This window comes from Mastigoproctus giganteus, chromosome 11, assembly GCF_048544385.1.
Source record: "Mastigoproctus giganteus isolate SK-2022 chromosome 11, ASM4854438v1, whole genome shotgun sequence".
NCBI classification, from domain to species: Eukaryota; Metazoa; Arthropoda; class Arachnida; order Uropygi; family Thelyphonidae; genus Mastigoproctus; species Mastigoproctus giganteus.
Genome location: NC_143585.1, coordinates 152,266,960 through 152,280,745, shown reverse-complemented (window position 1 = coordinate 152,280,745; position 13,786 = coordinate 152,266,960). Strand labels below are relative to the sequence as shown.

General features: G+C 40.5%; 1 protein-coding gene across 1 annotated transcript in view; it reads right to left on the bottom strand.

The window, feature by feature from the left end:
- The window catches only part of LOC150078519 (uncharacterized), a 541,829-nt gene that overhangs the window by 490,962 nt on the left and 37,081 nt on the right, over nucleotides 1–13,786 (bottom strand). The gene's annotated exons all lie outside the window — the stretch shown is intronic.

Genomic DNA, 13,786 nt, shown 5'->3' with positions numbered 1-13,786 from the left:
CTGCACCGATAATAGCATTAATAATTCCGTCGTATTGTCGGTGAAAAGCTCCAACGGATCTTTCCACAGCATCCCAAAGGGGTCATGTCAGGTGAACGGCGAGATTTTACCACCATGTAATGGTGGTAAAATCTGTGTAATGCTCTTCGAACCATGTTCTAGTCACCACGGCTCTGTGGGTAGACGCATTGCTGGAAGAGTCCATTGCCCTGTGGGTGCATGATGATCATGAAGGGATGCAGATGGTCTGCAAGAATGGACAGTGCCGACGTTCTTTTGCCCAGTTGAGGCGTAGAGTCCTGTGTTGTGGTGTTAGCACTGGGACTCTGGTGGGTTGGCGGCTCCCGTAACCTATTGCCCTATTGCCGCTAATGATCGCCTGATGGTCTTGGTGGAGACATTTCTGGCACCTCCCTCGTTGAAGTCGGCGGTGATTTGTGCCACTGTCGCTCTCCGGTTGGTTGAAACGATGCGAGATAGACGTCGATGGCCACGTTCATCCGCCACCTTTCTCCGCCCACAGCGCTGTCCATGATGAGATGTTATTCTGGAAATGGCGTATTCCCGATACACTAATGATACTGTCGAACGGGCATAGTGCGATTTCTGTACCACCTCCTCGATAGAGTCACCCATGCGTCGGGAACTGACTATCATCCCTCTTTCGAAGTCGGTTAACTCACGACATTATCAACTGATATCGAATTATCGTCTACGTGAATGCAGTGTACTGTACCTATATACCTGCCAAGCGGTGGGTTCGTCCATTAGCGAGAGGGGTGACAGCGTCGCGTTGCCCAGGAACCAGATATCCCATGAAATCTGTCCTTTCAGTGTACACGAAATACATGAATTTTGCTATAATTTGGAAGGTGATATTTCACACACTGAAGAAATGAAAGCATCATTATGCAACAACTAGCGTATATAACCATTCCTAGAATGACAAGGCAAATACTGCGAAATGAGAACAAATACGCTACTTGAACTGGATCTCGCACAGAAATAATAAAAACAAATAAATATATTAAGCCCACTCCCAGTCAATTCGCACCAATTCTAATCTTCCCCCCCCCCCACTACTACGTACAGGACCATTCAAAATTTATGCAAAGCCGTTGAGATTCTAGAAAATCCCAAGATACTGCCCAACAGCTTCTTCCGCACTGCTACGTACCGAAATACTCAAAGTTATTAATGTAACAAGTTAAAAGATGCGGAGAAGAGTTAGGGAAATTCTGTCTAACTTAGCACATGATGAGCATTTTAGCTGCCCATCCACCAAAAAAAAAAAAAAATCAAAATCACTCTCAACAACCTTGTTTGCGAACGTGGCGAGAAACAATTGTAATTGTATAACCTGAGAAAATAATTGACTGAGTTTTAAAGTCGATAAATTTATTCTAGCTTAGTAAAATACGTTGACAATATGTTTCATTAAAATTAAATTTAGATTAATTAATCAAGAACACTATTTTTTAACGTATAAGTAGCGCAATTCATAAAAAAATCGTAATAAAAGTGAGCAATTCTAGCCATTACAAAAGAAAGCTCTGCTGTTCTGTTGTCTAACACTGTTCAATATTATGCAGGAAAAAAAAGATTTTTCTAACGTAGGGAAGAAACCTTCCTTTATTAGTTTAAAGTGGCGTACTGACAACTCGTTGTGATTGTATCCAATGCAATGTATGTGATTGAAATAACAAGCGAAATGTTATTAAAAATTAATTCTCTGAAGACCCAGAAAACAGTTAATTCACAGTATACCAATTAATATAGGAGCACAAATCACTATGCTTAATCAACGTTGAGAAATTTTATCAAACTAATTAAGAGAAAGAAGTTCGGATGACCATTAATTAATTGGCTACACACAACGCTACGCAAACCTCTTCATATGGGGTGAAAAAAATTACACCTAAAGAAAAAGAAAGGCGTTTCAATGGGCTCGCCATGATCATTCTTGACTTACTACTTGAGCTATTTCATAAAAACAACTAATTATGACTGTGTCTATTATAAATTTCAACTATCGCCATTAATGATAACTGAAATCACACACACACACACCAAAAGTTCCTGCAGCCACAAACGCATTATCCAGTGCTTCACTTATAATATATAATAATATTACAAAATGATGCGAGAGAGTTAGCTAATACACCATCAGCAAAAAAAAAAAAAAAAAAAAAAAACCTGCTTACCAATTCACTTGTCCAATCCCTTCTAACAGGTTTAGTTTTTTCCTTTCATATATTCAAACTATCCATCTCTACAACACCAGATGGAAGTTTGTCCGTCCCAACAACCTACCACCCGCTGGCTGAAGACAAATTTCCACATATCTATCCTGTAAACATCCTTTCTCAATTTGAATTTGTTCCCAGCGTTTGTCTGAGCAATGACATCACTACTGAGCTTGTTCAATCCATTGAGAGCCCTAAACATTTCAATCAGATCGCTTTTAAGCTCCTGATTCCAGGTATCTAGGCTCCTGATATCATTGACCAGAATTAAAAGAATTGAAGCTTTTCTTGCAAAGACCATTCTTTTGTTCTATTCACTAATCTCGTTGCCCTTCTCTGCACCCATTTCACCAGATCTACATCCTTCCTAATATGATATCATCATATCTCCAAACCTGCATGCATTGCTTAAGTTGCGGCCTTGTGCAAAGGAATAATCACCTCCTTATCCCTGCTAGCAGAGTTTGTTTCTATATATCATTGAAAAAACTTTTGGCAGCACCTCTGCCCTGCTCAGAGAACTTCAGATCTGACTGCACAATTACGTAACCCCAACTGCTCTTCATTTTCCACTACCCTGAGCGTAACACCACAAAGTTGGTACGTTACTATTAGTCAAGGTTAAACTTCAGCTGCCAGTTCTCAGCACATCGATCTAATTCTCTTTCCTTTTTTTGTTTTTTGATCTGGTTGAAACAGATATCCAGACTGCTGTGATTAGCTATCTTGATAACCTTAATATCATTTGCAAACTTAGACATCAAACCCGATATGCTTCAACAATAATCATTAATATATGCAGAAAATAACAATGGGACCCATCACCAAACCCTGTGAGACTCCACTATCAACATTAGTCCTGAAGAGCAGTATCCATTAATAACCGCTACTGATCTTTTCCCACTCAACCATCCCTTTATCCACAGCAGCAACTTGCCCTTAATGCTACACTGCTCCAATACTGTATATGACGTCAAAAGTTGATTTTTTTGCATCCAGTTCCTTTGTCCGATCATAGTATCCAATTAAATTGGCCAGGCAAATCGCCAATGATATGTATAAAAAACACGCCTCCTGCAGATTACTGTTTGCAAACAGTAATCTGCGGGAGTCATTAAACTGTTTGATTATTGATTTCGCTAAGGCCCAAACCTTGTGAAAGAGGATTGAATGAAAGTGAATTAATGTGTTATCAGCAAAATATAAGGCCGTACAAATTAATAACCCGTCCGGTTCAACTTATTTATTTTTTTTATTAATTATTATATTTTTTTTGAATCAAAAATGGTTTCAGGATACTGATATACCTTGCAACTAATGTAAGATTCTAACCAATAACTGTATCTTAGCTAAATAATCAAATGATAAGCGCATCGTTTCTGGATCCATGAGGGATCCAATCTTCAAGCGAAAAAAAAAAAAAAAATTACATTATTTACATGGACAACCGAAGTGGTAGATCACAATCCGTTGCAAGACTATTCGTTATACGACAGTTCACTGCATGACAATTCGCTATATGCGACAATTTGGTGAATGTTTTGGAGAATTCGATGTCTGGAAAAACAAGAGGAAGTGCAAACCCTTAACAAGCCGTGCTGTCAATGGTGAAATTAGTGATCACGATACGGTTCTAGATATTTTATATTTTTGGTGGAGTATACTAGCCATCTTTGTTTTTTAATCCACATTTACTTTTTTTAAAGGAGATCCTAATAAAAATTCGTCTTGGACAGGTTAAATATTGGGATCCGCAACAGTTTTTGTTGAAAGAGGTCAGTAGGTTAGTACTGTGGATCGGTTAAGGATAGTCAGGTAGGCTACCTAAAAAATAATAAATATATAATCTCTTCTGCATTAAAGGTGTTACAATATGGACGGAGTTATGATGAAATATGTAAAACTCACTTTCCAACCTGCCTATGAGAACGGTCGGCGTGAATCCTTTTATTCAAAATAAAGGATATATATATATATATAAGTAATAAGTTATAACTGATATAACGTATTACTTATATCTAACATTAAATACACTAGTGAATTTTCGTTTCAGTATATATATATATATATATAGGCATTAAAAAGTTTTTTACTGGGGTTATTCCAAAAATTGTAACGAAACACCGTCATGCGGAAAGCGTTGCAGAAATGACGTCACCTCAGCTTCCGCCAGCACCGAATTATTGTAACTTGTACTGTGGGAATCATACTTGTACGATGGCAACAATAATTTATCTTCTCCCGGACCAAACTTAATGGAATTTGGCACGGGCTTCATCTTAGCTCTATACTAGAGGAAAAACTTTCAAACCTCTCAAAATTGCAGTAGCTTTTCCAGGATAGGGGAAAATATGAACGTGTCATCAAAGAAATTTTCTCACGTAATAAACGGGAAAAAAAGAGGACGTGTAGCGTATCGTTGGAAAGCTAAGGAATTTAGAAACAAACATATTAGGGTTTTAAGATATAAAACAACTTTCGGAAATGCGTTAATTCGAAAACGCATCTGGTTTCGAGTCACCCGGTGTTTTCAGATTGAATGTAATTTTTTTCTTTACAATTTAATTCTGAGGCTGGAAAAGAGTTCGGCGCATTTATGAAAACATTCTTCAACTTGGACATGTCATCAGATCTTTGGATAAATACTACGCAACTACAGACGGTGTATTTAGTCGGGAACTAAAATCTCTTCGATGTAAAAATTATATATCGTACTTTAGTCATTACAGACCAGTGTGCTTTCAGTAACCGATATGTAATTATTATTAATAAAATAAAAACATCGTTATATTATTATCCATGAATTTTATTAATATCTGAAAATTAAAACGTTTTCAACGCTTGCCGATGACTCTTAAATGTAAAACACGTTAAATATGCTAGCGGCAGGTCACATTATGTACCTGCTACAGAATTTTATTTTTTTTTGTATAACAGCGTTAATTCATGTTTTATATAAACTTCTGCATTCTTCCTTACTCAGTTGCCAAAATTTCTCTTGTTTCCTGAACTTTTTACTTCACTGTTTTGGTAAATTTCTCATCCGTGTGATGCACCGAATTGTCGTGCATCACCAATTATCTCTCACCAAAGTGAGCAAAATACAGTACAGCGAAATGTCGTACACTGAACTGTCATATACCTAACAGTCTTGCAAAGAAATAAAGTAGATCCTCGCAGAGTGAAGAGAGTGTTACATATTTTCATCGACTTCTTCAGAGTAATAGGCATATTTTTAAAATCTAATTTTCTGTTATTCAGACTTATCGCATGCAAAACCAGAAAGAACTTCAGTTTCCGATTACTGTACTTAAATAAATCCGCAAGAAGCAGCCCAGAATCTTTTCCCTCTTCTGATTTTGTTGGAATCAGATTTACTCGCAAAGAACTAGAGTTAGTTTCTTACTCAACACTAGTAGGCGGTGAGTAAGAAAACAAGCGAGAAGATTTATTTTTCGTCAGATTCACGCTGCTGTTCTTCTGTTTAAGTTTTCCGAATTTATCTCAAGTTCAAAATATTTTTAAGCTTCAAGGTAACTTGCAATATTGATAACTCTCCCCCTTCTCCCCCACTGTTATTTCGCTTTAAAAAGCCTTGGTAAAGTAGGAATTATGCCGCGCGCGCGCGCACGAAAGAGAGAGACCTTATCATGGAGAAAGTGAAAGTTGTTTCGCGAACGGGAACAGAAAACCTTCCTGAGAGACCACCTTACCTGAAACTCTTAACGAAGTGTCCACTGGAGCGAATTTCCGCTGCTCCTGAAACTTACTTCAACTGGAAAAAAGTTAAGTGTGTTACTTAACTTGAGTTAATAATTTGAATAGATTTAAAAACAATCATATCTTTTGTGCTATCTTCACAAAATTCTCAAAGATAAATTAAGATAGATTTAGATAAATTAAATTCCGATCACAATTCAAGAGTAACTTTCACGCGTTACCACGGTCACTCATCAACGTACATAATGCATTTGGATCACAGCCAGAAATATTTCCATTTTGTAAATAAGTATTTTCCGACCTTTTGTGCCAGATTAATGCATTAGACAACAGCTCAGCTGACAACAAACAGCGAACCAGACTTGGCGGATATAATATCGTGGATAAGGTTACTGCCACTTAAGCAAGAATGGACTGGACTCGTGTCGTCAATAAACCTGAAATTCCCAGAAAAATTCATGAACTACTAATTTTGATAACATCTAGGCCAAATTAAAAAAAAAAATACTATAACAAACTAAAGCTTAGTTAGGGATGGCTCAAATATTGAATGCAGTGGCATTTTCAGCGGGGGATTGACTGATCTTTTGCACTGCTGAAATGAACTGCATCGAGAGGAGAAGGAAAATCGTGTAGTCACACTTTTTATTCATGGCTCTTCTTAAACCGTAGATGCACAACGAGAGTAATTCCGATTGTTCACCAGCCCAAGATAACTTATATATGAGACAAACGTGAATAAAATAAAACCGTGGGGAAACAAGCTAATCAGAATCCAGGCCGAGGATGTCAGGAATGTTGCTTCTTAGACAAATCAATTAAAATCTTAGAATTTTTGTATAATCTAGTCTATCTATACGCAAGCAGCTCCGATTCATATTGTTCTAAATTGTCGTTTTTAATTTAAAGAGATTTGAAAAATTCTGCTACGTCTCTCTGCTCTTTGAGGAATATTATAAGGAAAATCTCAAAGGACCAGATTCATTTTGGCCAATACACATCGGCGAGTGTTTCAGAATTGTTAAGGCGCCAGACCCTGCCTCACATTTGAAGTTATCAATGTAAAACAAGAATATATCGAACCCGGCATATGTGAATAATGGTAATGGTTATCAACTCTTCGAAACAGAATGAAAAACACCTGGTTCGAAGTCATCGATTATGCTAGAAAGTCTTATTAGCATTTTTTCATGACCTCGAAGAGTGGAAAAGTTTATCTTTTTCTCACGCAAACTGAAGTTTGCCATCCTGCAAAGAGGCAATCCGACCGAACAACAATACATGCAATTACAGACACAATACAGTATATACTGATGCCTTATAACCTTAGTTGCTTTGATGTTCAATACACATCACAACAAGTCGTTATCATCCCAACAATCTCTTTTATACCAATAGATACAGGGTTAATAGGAACATTCAGAGCCTTTTATCTCCAACAGACGGGCAAAATCGCTTATCGAGAGAGAGAGAGAGAGAGAGAGAGAGAGAGAGAGAGAGAGAGAGAGAGCTAAATAATCAGTTTGGGAGTTCTAGTGGGGGGGGACACAATATTAGTAAATCCAAAAACAACATTTCGGCATAATAAGAGGAAGTCAGTCGCGCTATAATAAATGGTGTGTGATGGGAATGTATGACAGGAGTGCGTCAATTCAGAAACTTACCAGCCATCCCGGAATTCAGCTATAAATTGCAAATTAGGCTTCAATTAAAAAGTTAGAAACACTATCACTGAATGCCAAGTTCACTAACGTAGATCTCACAGAGTTGGAAAACAAACGGTAAGAGTGCTGGAGGATGAACAAATGCAGCTAGCACCGCAAGTAAAACGTACCCAAGACAAAAAGAATGTCTTAAGCCTTTAGTTTGTTCGAGAAAAAGAATGATCATCCTTGTTAGGGATGGCCCAAATATTGAATGCAGTGGCATTTTCAGCGGAAAACTGACTGATCTTTAGCGCTGCTGAAATGAACGGCATAGAAAAATTGTGAAAGATCGTGTAGTCACCCTTTTTTATTCATGGCTCTTCTTAAACCGTAAATAATTGGATATGATTAATAAAGACAGTCAGCGCATACTGGAAACCAAAGGTTATTACTGGATGCTTGCCACTCTATCTTGAGGTGATTAAAAGGGGACTTTACCATCGATTAAAGAAGGAAATTCGGACACAGTTGTTAAATCTTCAACTGCAGCTTACAAATGACCTGAAACAAGAAAGAAAACGTATCTTCAAACACCTTCAAGGACTTTGGCAGCATTCATGGGAAACCACGCCCGAAGGAGAAATTACCATAAGATTCCTCCCATCCATTGACATGACTTTCCCAAAGTCTCCTTCCTGGTTTTCACCTGGTCTGCAAGTTACATTCCTGATCACAGGACATAGGCCCTTTCAACAGAAATTGACAGCAATGGGAATTGAAAGCAATCCATTCTGCCACTGTGGCGAAGAGGAGTCATGGGGGCATCTCATGTATGAGTGCCCTGCTTACGATGATTCTAGGCTCAATTTTTTTACTGAAATCCCGGGGAACCCTCGTAACCCTGAAACATACCTGCTTCAGAATGAAACAACATACAAAGCCCTAACGAGTTACGCGCAAGCTGTCTTTACCATCAGACGGGCAAAGTTTGCTGAACTTAGAGCTGCTCAGAACAACGACCCTCAAGTGCAAACATAAACTGGGGTCGGATAGCATTTTCCCAACTGATAAAGGAGTAAGACTGAAGATTAAAATACTATGCTGGCATCTTCATGGTTGGCACTCCTTGGAAAGCTGACTCCCAGAGAGTGATTGGCCTTTGGCACTCCACAGTGGCGCCTACCCCTGTGACTTTTGATCCCTCTCCCCATCCCCTATTTCTCCCTATTCAGGTGGACTGCCTTCTCTATCTGTCCATTTTAGCTTTTTGCTCACATTCAGACCCCCCCTTCCTCTTGTTCCCCAGGCCTTCTCTTCTCTTCCTCTTTTTTTTTTTAACTTGGTCTTCGTCCAGGACGCTCAGGCGACCCTGGCGGAGACCAGCCAGAGAATAAAAGAGCAGCCTGGCTACCTCCTAGCGGTGTGTGCGGGCAACGTGAGGTCCCACCAGGGGCCCTGCGGCCAAATGACAAGATACCCAACAGAACCTAACGCAATATGTCATATACAACAGACAACACTTTTCTGGCATTAACAGCAGTTCCGTATTTCTTCACAGCGTACAAATGACGCAGATGTGAGAAATCACAGGTGGCGCCTGACCCTAACACTATGTCTATTTTTATTGTTTTCCTGTTGTAATACTCCCCCCCCCACATAATGGGCAGTTGTTTAGTCAAACGCATTTATATACCCGCTTTACTTCAAATATTGCAGATTATTTCGACGATTGGCAGGAAAGTTAATGACGGAAATTAGGGTATCATGCTGCAACAAAAACTAGAAAAATTAAGCAGATGGCGTGAGAAGTGGAAAGTGAAGTTTAACATCGATGAATGCAACGCACTGCATATGGGCAGCAATATTCATTTATCGTATGGCTTGTACAGTACACACAGGATCAAATTACACGACTCAGGAATGACAGATATAAAATTGAATAAAACAAGAATCACGGATGAGCATTTAACTTATTTAAATAGTCAATTACCGCATCGGTCGTCATCAGAAAGTCTCCAGGGCATGAGCGCCTGCAACATGATGCAAGGGCACCACCTTTGGATTTAGAAGTAATCCATAATTTTTAATATTTTCATTAATTTATAAAATAAAAAAAATTACTACAAAAAAATTATCAATTTCAGTACTTTCTCGCACTGATCACGAAACGTTGGCTCGACTATGCATGTGAATCAAACTTGACTTAATTAAGATATTGCGTGTATTCGAAAGTTTGGTGAGCAAAAAATTTATTTACACATGCACCACCTTGCAAAATATCCTGCCGGCGCCCATGCTCCAGGGTTTCCTTCGTAGGCTCGCAAGGCACAATCCTCTATTATGTAGCACAGAGCGAAACGGAAAGTAAAATAAAATAAATGACAGGTTTAATGTTAAATAGTAAAACAGAATATGTTAAATTGAATGGTCTGTCTATCGGTCCGCAGTCGCACGCCGGGGAAGAAATTTTGCCCCAATTATGGAGAAGGTCTGCACATCTACCGTGGAGCGTTCGTGCGCTGTTATCGCTAGCCATATCCTACGAGGCTGATCAAAACCAGGTGGTGTTTCGGAGATACAAGGCATGGTATGACATTGAGGAGGGAAGTTTTGTAGCCACTCTTGCATCCAGGTATCCAGAAGGTTTAAGTTGGCTTGATGCAATGTTTTAGCCATCAGAATTGGTGGATGGCTGGAACGGAGCCTGTTTATTCCCAGGTCTCGAAGTCGGAGTTTGTTGGTAGTTCAGGATTGCCTATTAATTTTCTGTATTCTCTGATGAGGACACATTTTCTTCGGAGATCTTTTGGCGGGATTCAGCTCTAGAAGGGTAGCCAAAAGATAGGGATGGACCTGATTGTTCCAATTATGATGCGCATGGTGTTATTTAGCTGTACATCCACATTTTTATGTGGTTACTGTTAAACCAGACTGGAGCCCAGTACTCTGCAGCTGAGCAGACGAGACTAAGAGCTGACAAACGTAAAGTCGAAGAAGAGGAGCCACATGTGGTACCACAACTTTTGCAGAATATTATTCCATGTTTTAGTTTTTCCGCAGTCCTTGACAGATGTTCACTGAAAGATAATGTAAGTGTACTGATGTCTAGCGGCACAAGGGTTTCCCCCCATCTCCGCGTTGCTTTCATTGTAGGTGTACCAATTCACTGGGAAGGCCAGAGATTTAAAAGTGTGTGGATTTTGTATATGTGTAGTGTTTGTATCGTTGTTCATCTGGCCGTTTAGCCGCTAGACTCCTACTGAGGCCGAACGTTGCCCGCACTTGGCCTCATGGAGGCAGACCAGGTACATACATAGTGGAATAGTGGCATAGTGTTTTGTGAAAGGCGCCACCTGTGGTTTCCCACATCTGCACCATGGTACTTTGTGAAGAAGTACAGAATCTCTGTAAAAGCCAGAAAAAGTGTAATGTCTGGTTTCTGTCAGAGTAGTGTTATGTTTTGTTGTTGTGTCTCTGGCTGCTTGGCCGCAGAGCCCCTAGTGGGACCCCACGTTGCCCGCCACCACCACTGGGAGGTGAGCCAGGCTGCCCATTATACTCTGGCTGGCCTTTGCCAGGGTTGCCTAAGCTTCCTGACAAAGGTCAAGTGAAAAAAAAAAAATAATAAAAATAAAAATAATAATAATAAAATAAAAATAAAATAATAATAATAAAAAATAAAAAATAAAATAATAAATAAATAAATAAATAAATAAAAAAATAAAAATAAAAAATAATAAATAAATAAAAATAATAATAAAAAATTAAAAAAAAAATAAATCAAAAAAAATAATAATAAAAAATAAAAAAGTGGGGGGGGAGAGGAAAACAGAGCAGGAGTACGAGTTAGAAGGAACAGAAAGAGGGAAAGGAGGACGGACTGAAGTTAAGGAGCAGTCCGCTCTTTGTGAGGTGAAAATAGGGATCTGGGGGTGGGAGTTAAAGTAGCAGGGGACAGGTGCCCCTGCATGATCACCAGAGGCCAATGGACTCTGTATCCCGCACTCAGGAGTTCTCCAGAGTGCCACCAATCCCGCACCAGAACGGTGCCGGCTGATCCTACCCTATAAGGGGTTTGCAGCAGCATCCCGCACTCGATGAGTGCCAGCAGTCCCGCACCAGAATGGTACCAGCAGTGTTCCTACCCTTAAAGGATTTGCAAGTTGTCAAGGCAGTGTCCTCTAGCGGAGAAGGAGCTAACCCACGCCAGTCTGATTCAGGCCTTGGGCAGCATGATCCAATGTTGTTCTCATTTCAGCAATCTTGGCTAGCCTCAGTGCGAAGATTTCCTGCGCATACACAGTTAGTGCCCTGTATGTGTTTTCATCGAGCAACAGCGAGGACTCTTGGTTTCGTGGATTCCTTTGAATTGCGGTAGCAAACTTGATTCTACTGTTGTCATAGGCAGGGCACTCATACATGAGATGCCCCCAGGACTCTTCTTCTCCACAATGGCACCGCGGGTCTCTTTCAATCCCCATAGCTGTAAGTTTCTGACGGAAGGGGCCGTGTCCAGTAATGATAAACGTCATGTGCAGACCAGGTGAGAACCATGGAGGGGGCTCTGGGTGAGTATGGTTTATAGTTGGGAGGAATCGCCTCGTGATGTCTCCTTTCTGTGTGGTTTCCCAGCTCTGTTGCCATATCGCTTGTAGGTGTTGGGTGATTCTCCTCTTCTCTATCTTGGGGTCATTTGCAAGATCCAGCTGGAGATTTACTATTTCAGCTGGTGTTCCTTTCCTAAGGTGGTAATAGAGGCCTCGCCTGACTACTTCTAGGTAGAGTGGCTGACAACCTGTTAGAACTTGCAACCTGTTAGAAGGCAGGGGTGCTAACAGTGCGGCACGCCCTACTAATTGATAGCAGCATGAACCTTTGAATTGTATCCAGCTTCTGTTTGTTTTTTGATAGTGTAGCTTGTCTATACCAGGTGGAGGCACCATAGCAGACAATCGGGACATATACTGCTTTGTATATGAGGGTCAGAGCTTTGTGCTTCAGGCCCCAGTCGGCTCTGCTCACCCTCCTGATCATGGTGGCATACTTCCGGATTTTGGTGGCTAGATATTTCAGGTGGTTATGGAAATTAAGACCTGAGTCAATGTAAATACCTAAGTATTTAACCTCTGTGTACAGTCGGATGGGGGTGAAGTTTAATTTCATCGTAGGTGGTCTTCTAATTTGTAGTCTGCCCTTGAGGAGAATGGATTTTGTTTTTTCTGCCGAGATGGTAAGGTTGTGCAAGGCTGCCCAGTTCTGGAGCTTCACAAGCGCCGCATTTGCAATAATTTCCAAGGACGACCTAGTGTCCGCACGCACCAACAGGACAAGGTCGTCCGCAAAGGCCAAGGGCTCAGCCCCCCCAAGGTCCAAGCCCAGGAACTCGTCCAAGACAATAGACCAGAGGAACGGGCCAAGCACAGAGCCCTGCGGACATCCCCGGTGGATGAATCTGGTAACTGTCTGATATTTGTTAGTAACTCGTACTTTTCTGTTGGTTAGATAAGACTTCAAACTGTTATATAGATTTTTAGAAACATTTGTGTGCCGAAGTCTCCGAAGAACGCTGGGCCACCACAGGCGGTCGAAAGCTCCAGCAAAGTCCACCAATATAGCAAGAGAGTACTTGAAAGCTGAGTGCGTTGCTTGGGTGATTAGATTGTTGACAGCGTCTTCAGTGCTGCAGCCTTTTTTAAAGCCATATTGTTTTTCTGAGGAGAGTTGGTGTTCCTCATAGCAGGCAGAAAGTCTAAACAAGAGTAGACGCTCCAGTAGTTTGGCCATCACGGAGAGTAAGGCAATCGGGCGATATGAGGCTGGGTTCTGTGGTGACTTGTCCGAGTTTTTCAGAATTAGTTTTAAGGTTGCAGTCTTCCATGAAGCTGGGAAGGTGCCCTCTGCCAGGCACTTATTCTGTAGGCTTAGAAGTATAGCTGGGCAGGCCTCAGCGAATTTTTTGAGAACTTCTACTTCCAGCAGGTCTGCACCTGGTGTTTTTCCATCTTTCATCTTGTTAATTGCCACGTCCATCTCAAAGCTGGTGAACGGGGGCTCCACCGTTGCTGTGTGGTATTCTAAATTCTGGTTGATAATTTCTTGTTGCTGTTGCGTCAAAGGTGCCTCTTCAACAGGGTAAATGGTATCAAGAATGTTATTTATAGTATCCTCCCAGGT